This window comes from Chiloscyllium plagiosum, unplaced genomic scaffold, assembly GCF_037043375.1.
Source record: "Chiloscyllium plagiosum isolate Xiang-an unplaced genomic scaffold, Cpla_swu_hap1 HiC_scaffold_29, whole genome shotgun sequence".
NCBI classification, from domain to species: domain Eukaryota; kingdom Metazoa; phylum Chordata; class Chondrichthyes; order Orectolobiformes; family Hemiscylliidae; genus Chiloscyllium; species Chiloscyllium plagiosum.
Genome location: NW_028270167.1, coordinates 73,307,392 through 73,315,073, shown reverse-complemented (window position 1 = coordinate 73,315,073; position 7,682 = coordinate 73,307,392). Strand labels below are relative to the sequence as shown.

The window sequence follows — 7,682 nt, the reverse complement described above, 5'->3', positions numbered from 1 at the left end:
TGAGTCCAAAACTAGAAAGCACAGGCGTGAGGGAAAAGATTGAAAAGGGATATTACGGGCAAAATTTCAAGCTGAACGTGGTATGTGTATGGAATGAGCTGGAAGGAGAAAGTGAGGTCTGCAGATGCTGGAGATCAAAGTTGAAACTTTATTGCTGGAAAAGCACAGCAGGTCAGGCAGCATCCAGGGAACAGGAGATTCGACGTTTCGGGCACAGGCCTTCCTGAAGTGTGAAGGGAGTGGGAGAGAGATGGAGTTAGTGTGTACTTGGGAGGGTTGATAAACACTGTTTCAGTCTGCTAGACCTGAATTAGATACTCCGGGTAAATTGAAAGAACTGTGGATGCTGTAAATCACACACAACAACTGAAAGTACTGGAAAAGCTCAGCAGATCTGGCAGCATCTGTGAAGTGAAATCGGTTCGCATTTTGGATTCGGTGACAGATCCTCAGGAACGGATGCTACTGAGAAAAAATGTTGGTTTTTATGCAGAAGGTAGGGGTTAAGCAGTAAGTGATGGGGGGAATAGAGTCCAAAGAGAGAGATAAGAGCAATTGGACAAAAAGAGTGGATAACGATCTGAGGGGGAGGGTGAATAGCTGTTTATGGAGACTGTTAGTGGCTAACCATAGGTAGTGTGTAATGCCAGGCTATGTCATAACAAGGCCTAGTGTGTGGGGTAAGGGGCAAATACACTAGGACGTGGGAGAGTTCAGGACCTAAAATTATTGAATTTGATGTTGAAGCCAGAGGATTGTAGGGTCCCCGACTGGGGGATGAGGTGTTGTTCTTCCAGCTGTGGCGCTGGAAAAGCACAGCAGGTCAGGCAGCATCCAAGGAGCAGGAAAATTGACATATTGGGCATGTAAGCACTTCATCAGAATGTGGGAGTTGGGGGAAGAGGGCTGAGAGACAAATAGGGAGGGGTGTTTGGGGTTGGGGAGAAGGGAGCTACAAAGAGACTAGGTAGATGTAGATGGGGAAGTGGTGAGAGGGTGGAATGGATAATTGGGAAGGAAGATAGTCAGCATGGTTTTTTGAATGGCAGGTCGTGCCTCACAAACCTTATTGAATTCTTTGAAAAGGTGACGAAGGAGGTTGATGAGGGGAAAGCGGTAGATGTGGTATATATGGATTTTAGTAAGGCGTTTGATAAGGTTCCCCATGGTAGGCTACTGCAGAAAATACGGAGATTTGGCATTGTGGGTGAGTTGGAGGTTTGGATTAGGAATTGGCTGGATGGAAGAAGACAGAGGGTAGTAGTTGATGGCAAAGTTTCTTCATGGAGTGCCGTCACTAGCGGTGTTCCGCAAGGATCTGTTTTGGGACCATTGCTGTTTGTCATTTTTATAAATGACCTGGAAGAGGGGTTAGAAGGTTGGGTGAGCAAGTTTGCGGATGATACGAAAGTCGGAGGAGTTGTTGACAGTGAGGAAGGATCTGGCAGGTTACAGCAGGATATAGAGAAGCTGCAGAGCTGGGCAGAAAGGTGGCAAATGGAATTCAATGTAGCTAAGTGTGAGGTGATTCACTTTGGGAAGAATAACAAAAAGATGGGGTACTGGGCTAATGGTCGGATACTTGGTAGTGTGGATGAGCATCTTGGTGTCCATGTACACAGATCTCTGAAAGTTGCCACCCAGGTAAATAGTGCGGTGAGGAAGGCATATGGCGTACTGGCTTTTATTGGTAGAGGAATTGAGTTCCGGAGTCCTGAGGTCATGATGCAGTTGTATAAGACTCTGGTGCGGCCGCATCTGGAATATTGTGTGCAGTTTTGGTCGCCATACTATAGGAAGGATGTGGAGGCACTGGAACGGGTGCAGAGGAGGTTTACCAGGATGTTGCCTGGTATGGAAGGAAGATCGTATGAGGAAAGACTGAGACACTTGGGGCTGTTTTCATTAGAGAAAAGAAGGTTTAGGGGTGACTTGATTGAGGTGTACAAGATGATTAGGGGGTTAGATAGGGTTGACAGTGTGAACCTTTTCCCGCGTATGGAGTGGGTATTACAAGGGGGCATAGCTTTAAATTAAGGGGGGGTAGATATAGGACTGAAGTTAGGGGTAGGTTCTTCACTCAGCGAGTCGTAACTTCATGGAATGCACTGCCAGTAGCAGTGGTGGACTCTCCCTCTTTATGGGCATTTAAGCGGGCATTGGATAGGTATATGGAGGATAGTGGGTTAGTATAGGTTAGGTGGGCTTGGATCGGCGCAACATCGAGGGCCAAAGGGCCTGTACTGCGCTGTATTCTTCTATGTTCTATGTTCTATGTTAATGACCTGTCCGTATTTGCAGGAAACTGAACAACATGAAATGACTGAAAACGTCCTTCCGGTGATGTAAACCAGTGCAGAGTCGGCCAGAAAAGAAAAGACAAAGACATGAAACATCACTCCCGTTTCTCTCTGTACCAATGCGTTTTGATGGGTTGAATATTTGCAGGACTTGTCTTTAATATCTAAAGAATCAATTATTTCCCCGGGAAAGATTCTTCATAAATCAATTAACATCTGAGTCGTTGAATCATATTTTACTTCAGATTAAAATAGTTGAAGATCCTTTCCCCAGCCTAATGTCCCAATCCTCCCTCCTCTTCCATGTAAATACCAGCTGCTCCAAGTGCGGTTGGAGCTCCCAACCTGACGTTTCAATGCTTCTTGCTGATCCATTCAATAGAAGCTGCTCTACTTGAAGTTGGAGATCCCAGTTTGATGTCCCAATGCTCCCTGCTCCATGTCAATAGAAGCGGTCCAGTTGAGGTTGGATCTATCACTCTGATGTCCCAATGCTTCCTGCTGCTACACGTCATTAAAAGCTGCTCCGGGTGAGAGTGGAGCTCCCAGACGGATCTCGCAAAGCTCCCTGCTCTATGTCAACTGAAGCTGCTCCAAATGAGGTTAGATCTCGCAGTATGATGTTTCAATGCTCCCTGCTGCTTCATGTCAATAGAGGCTGCTCCAGGTGAGGCTGGATCTCAGTCTAAAGTTCCAATACTCCCTGCTGCGCAATGTCAATAAAAGTTGCTCCAGGTGTGGTTGGAACTCCCAGTCTGATGTCACAATGCTCCCTGGTCCATGTCAACAGACGCTGCTCCAGATGAAGTGGGAGCTCCCATTCCTGGCAGATCACACACCTCTATACTATCATAGAAATACTGCCCACTTAGCATTTCCACCACTGGAGCCATTGGTGGTATATCCACATCATGAGAAACTGATATTAATTTTAGGCACCACCGAATCATTATTTCCAAAAGTCATTCTTTCTTAAACCTTATTTAGCATATGCATATTGCAGTCAATCCGAAGTTAGATAATGGTGCTAATTGATGTATGCTCAATAAAAATTATATCCTATTTTTCATGTTGAGTAATTTCGACTTTGCAAGGACAATGTTTGTAATGAAATCACACTTTTATTCCAGGTAAGGGAATGTGGTTTACATTATTTAAAATAAACTTGTTCACTGTGTAAAATGATCAAATAAATCTCAATTTCAAAACAAAATTGGTTACGTTGGCATCCATCTGAAATGTGGTGCCTTATTCTTTCAACCACACGGGTATTAGAGCGAAACGTCTGTTAATGACATGCGTATAAAGCCACTTTAAATCATTTTTCATGTTTATGCTGCATGAATCTGCGGTTATTGATCCACAGTTTAGGTTCAGCCCCTACAGTTAACATGCTGACTTCTCCAGTTTTTCATAGTTCAATGTGATGCATCCAGTGTGTGCATAACGAGAGGGAGCTCGCTTCCCACATCTTGTATTTGGGCCTTATGTCCAGCATTCATCAATGGCGAGAGCAAGGGGCGAGGGCGAGACCAATGTGTAAGTCTGTCCGTGCCCATGCACAGCACCCACATCGGCAATTCTCTACTGTGCATTTACAGCTAGTTCTCGGTGCCCCCACACCCACGCCCTGCTCCTTTCGAAATATCTCCATTATTTTGTGCTCTTCTCACCAAGATGAACCACTTCTACTCAACCTGCTCCAGATTTCATTTGACAAAATACTCATTAAGAATCCCACTGCATAAACATGCCCTTCACATCTCTTGTTATTTGGCTTTCCTGGATCTCTTTCGTACGATAAAAGGTCACAGCAGCTTGACTTGTAAAAGAAAGTCGCGTTCCTTTTCAATATCCCAATGCAATCTACATTTCAATGCAGTTTAGGCAACAGGACCAAATTATTCTTTGAGATTTTATAATAGCGTCGATGCATACAAACTGATATTGCAGTTCCAATTTCAGTAAGACAGTTGTGATCATCCAAAAATAGCAACATTAAAAATCACGGATAGCACCGACGAGAGTGGGACTCGAACCCACGCGTCCAGAACATAATGGATTAGCAGTCCATCGCCTTAACACCTCGGCCACCTCGTCGCATGCGCCTGCCTACCTATAACCTTATGAATAAGTGAATTGCATAAATTATGCAGAGCAGCAGACATTTCTCCCTTGTTTTGGTGAAATCATAAATAGCACAGTACGGTTCCAAGACTATTGTCTGACATCTGGGTTGTGGGGCAAGCGCATTCCCACTGTGACACTCTGCTCACAGTGGTCTGAACAAAAATGAAGAAATGACTATGTAACAAGGTCTGTTGAATTCTGTGAAGATTTGAAGTCAATGGAATGAAGAACCCGAGACAGCAGGAGGTGTTCTTTCAAGAAAGAGTTGGATAGAGCTCTTAAGGATAGTGGAATCAAGGGTTATGTGGATAAGGCAGGAACAGGATACTGATTGAGGATGATCAGTCATGATCATATTGAATGGTGGTGCTGGCTCGAAGGGCAGAATTGCCTACTCCTGCACCTATTGTTTATTAAATTGCCTGTGAGGAATTGTTTGCCAGACTGGAGTAGAGTGCATAGTGCTCAATGTCATTATTCGGAACACCTTTCTTCCACTCAGATATGTTTGACATGCACTTGTGTCTAGGACAGACAATTTCAAAATCCTAAATAAGGCTAAACTGACAATTGAACTCAACAATGCAAAAACCTTGATCTGCATCAGTTTCCTGGGCCGTGCGACACCAAGTCACTGTATGATCACAGCAACACAGTGAGCAAGTGTCAGATGGAAAATGAGTGCAGTGCCAGAGCGCATGCTGGGACCAGCAGTTGACACACGGGGAAGTGCATTTCCCACAACAGGAACACTTCCCACACAGCGGACTGCGGTGGAAGAATTCAGAAGGAGTTTACACTTTGGAATTTGATGCCAGAGATACAATGGAAATCTGTCATTGCGTCTGTTCAAGATGAAGATTTTAAGATTTCTACAGATGAAAAACAAAATGAAGTGCTCATAGTGAAGGCAAATGTCGAAATTGTATATTTCAACAATCTACCCATCTTTGCAATGAGTAGCTCACCACTTTCCTCACTCGGGGTCAGAACCACTAGTGAAGATGATCGTACAATCCCCGTTACTAGCCATGGAATCAGAGAAATTCGGTTTCCCAAACGTTAAGGTAAAACCAGGAATGTGGAGGTAAGTATTAATGTGTTGCTCCTGTGCTGCAGGTGATCAGTGCACGGTATCACTGTTCCAGTATAGTGGTCTATGCTGTGCCGAAGTTTTACGTTTGAGCATCACATGGAGCAGCTTCAATTTGTCGTCGTGTTGAGGCGTACGGATAAAAGGTGATATTGAGCAAAGCCAAGTTTATGGGAAGATACCCGTGTTTGTGGATTGAGAAACGACCTTTTCTGGATAATGACTCCTTGATCAACAAACATACTGCAAGTATTTAAAACGTGTAGAGACATGCGTGGAGAAAGAGCCGAAGGTGAATTTTCAGCAGATGGATAACGTTTCCCATGTGCACTGCGTTAAATTCCGGGAAAATAGATGTTGATCTGGTTTCATGTTACGCAGTTTGTTGCAAACTCACAAAGGTTATTGCAATAATAAAAAATAAATTACATAGGACCGTTTGAATATTGTATTGAATTGAATTTTGGTCTGAGCATATTTTATCTTCAATGGCGTGCTGCAGAGAAGTACAGAGGGTTAACAATACAAAAGGACAGAGTCTTCTTAGTGGATTTCATGGGTGGAGTTAAGAATGTACGAAATATACATACATCATGTGAATGTGGTCAAAGCTTTAAAGTAGGTGTTGCATCTCCAAGTGACGGTTCAGTTCCCATTCATTAGGATATAACCTCTGTCTGCAGTTATTTTAGGACATCTTCTCCATTTACAGAGTTTCACCTTGAATAATACGTCACACCTTACCAATCCATGAACATTTTATATTCAATCTCATTCAGTTGTACGTGTTCATGAAATGTCTTTGTGTCTGAAGTCAACCAAATTCGAAATTGTTACGCAACCACACTGACTTTCTCTCAATGGTAAATTCCCTCCTTGTATGTTTGCTCGTGTATCTTTTAAATCACTGTGAAATCAGCTTCTACGCTTTATTTCTGGAAAGTCATTCACGATTTAAATAACTCTATTGAGTGGAAGAAACTCTCATCCAAACCTTTCTTAATCATTCACTAATGGTTTTGAAGCTCTAACTAAAGTTATTGTTACACTCGAAAGAAAGAATTTCCCTGATTTAGTCATTCAAACCTCGCGTTATGTGAAAATCTCATTTGTTTACATAAAAACTTGCGTGTTTCTGCTCCAGGATTTCCAAATCTCGTGTATAAACTCCTTCATTCTTTCTATCATCCCGAATAAACCTTTTGTATCCTTTCTGATATTTTTATGTCTCAGTGAACAACGCCACTTGGCTTTCTAATATCTTGCTATCCAGGGAACAGCGTCTGTGCCTTTCTAACTTCTTTACATGTTTTTGGTGGAGAATGAGGGCAAGGATTACACACAATGCTCCCACTGAGGGTGACCTGAAGATTTTACAGTTACACTATGAACTCTGCTTTTTAAATATGAATTCTCTATATATAAACTCCAATAAGGTAAATTGTATCTATCCAGTTCATGAACATCGCCTCCATGGAGACGAAAATTATCTATCACTCCCTTTATTCTTCCACGGAATGTTCGGAAGGTTTGTAAGGCCAACATCTCTAATCCTTATAGAGGGTATGCGAACCACTCAGTTTTATGATTGGATTCATCCAATAATACCCTCTGCTGGCCTCCCCACGCCACTGCATCAGTGTCACAGTTTTTGGCTCTGAGTCGATAGCAAATCCTTTGCTGTGAATCTCTTAAATTACACGTTCGTTTGATTTTTTTCAAATAATATCTTTGGAAACACAGAGCAGTTTTGTCTGATACTAAGCGATATTGTCCCTGCGTCATTATCAACACTACCAGGCCTTTTTTGGGAATTTTCAATACTTTTCCACGTAATTTTTAAGCATTGCAAGTCACAGAATCAGAAATCAATTGATGTCATCTCCTGACAAAATGGTTCACTCGGAGGTGAGCATTTCCATTCGGACGACCCCAAGTATATTTGCAGCTCTCCATCTACCAGCATTTTGTGTGTGTGTGTGTGTGTGTGTGGCGGGGCGCAGGGTGTAGCGGGCGGGAAGGTGTGTGTGTTGATGGTGCTGTCAGTTTGGATAGTGCTGTGAGCTGCTGCCTTATCTCACACTCAGACTGAATCATCGAAGGTTATCGCCCTCTGCCACCATCACTGAAGTAGGGTGTGGTGGCCAGATAAGAGAGAG

The 7,682-nt window shown here is 43.1% G+C and overlaps 1 non-coding gene across 1 annotated transcript; it reads right to left on the bottom strand.

Moving 5' to 3' along the window:
• Positions 1–4,318: 4,318 nt before the first annotated feature.
• trnas-gcu (transfer RNA serine (anticodon GCU)) lies at positions 4,319–4,400 on the bottom strand. The gene has a single exon. It is a non-coding gene; the product is annotated as a tRNA-Ser (tRNA).
• Between the last annotated feature and the right edge of the window lie 3,282 nt (positions 4,401–7,682).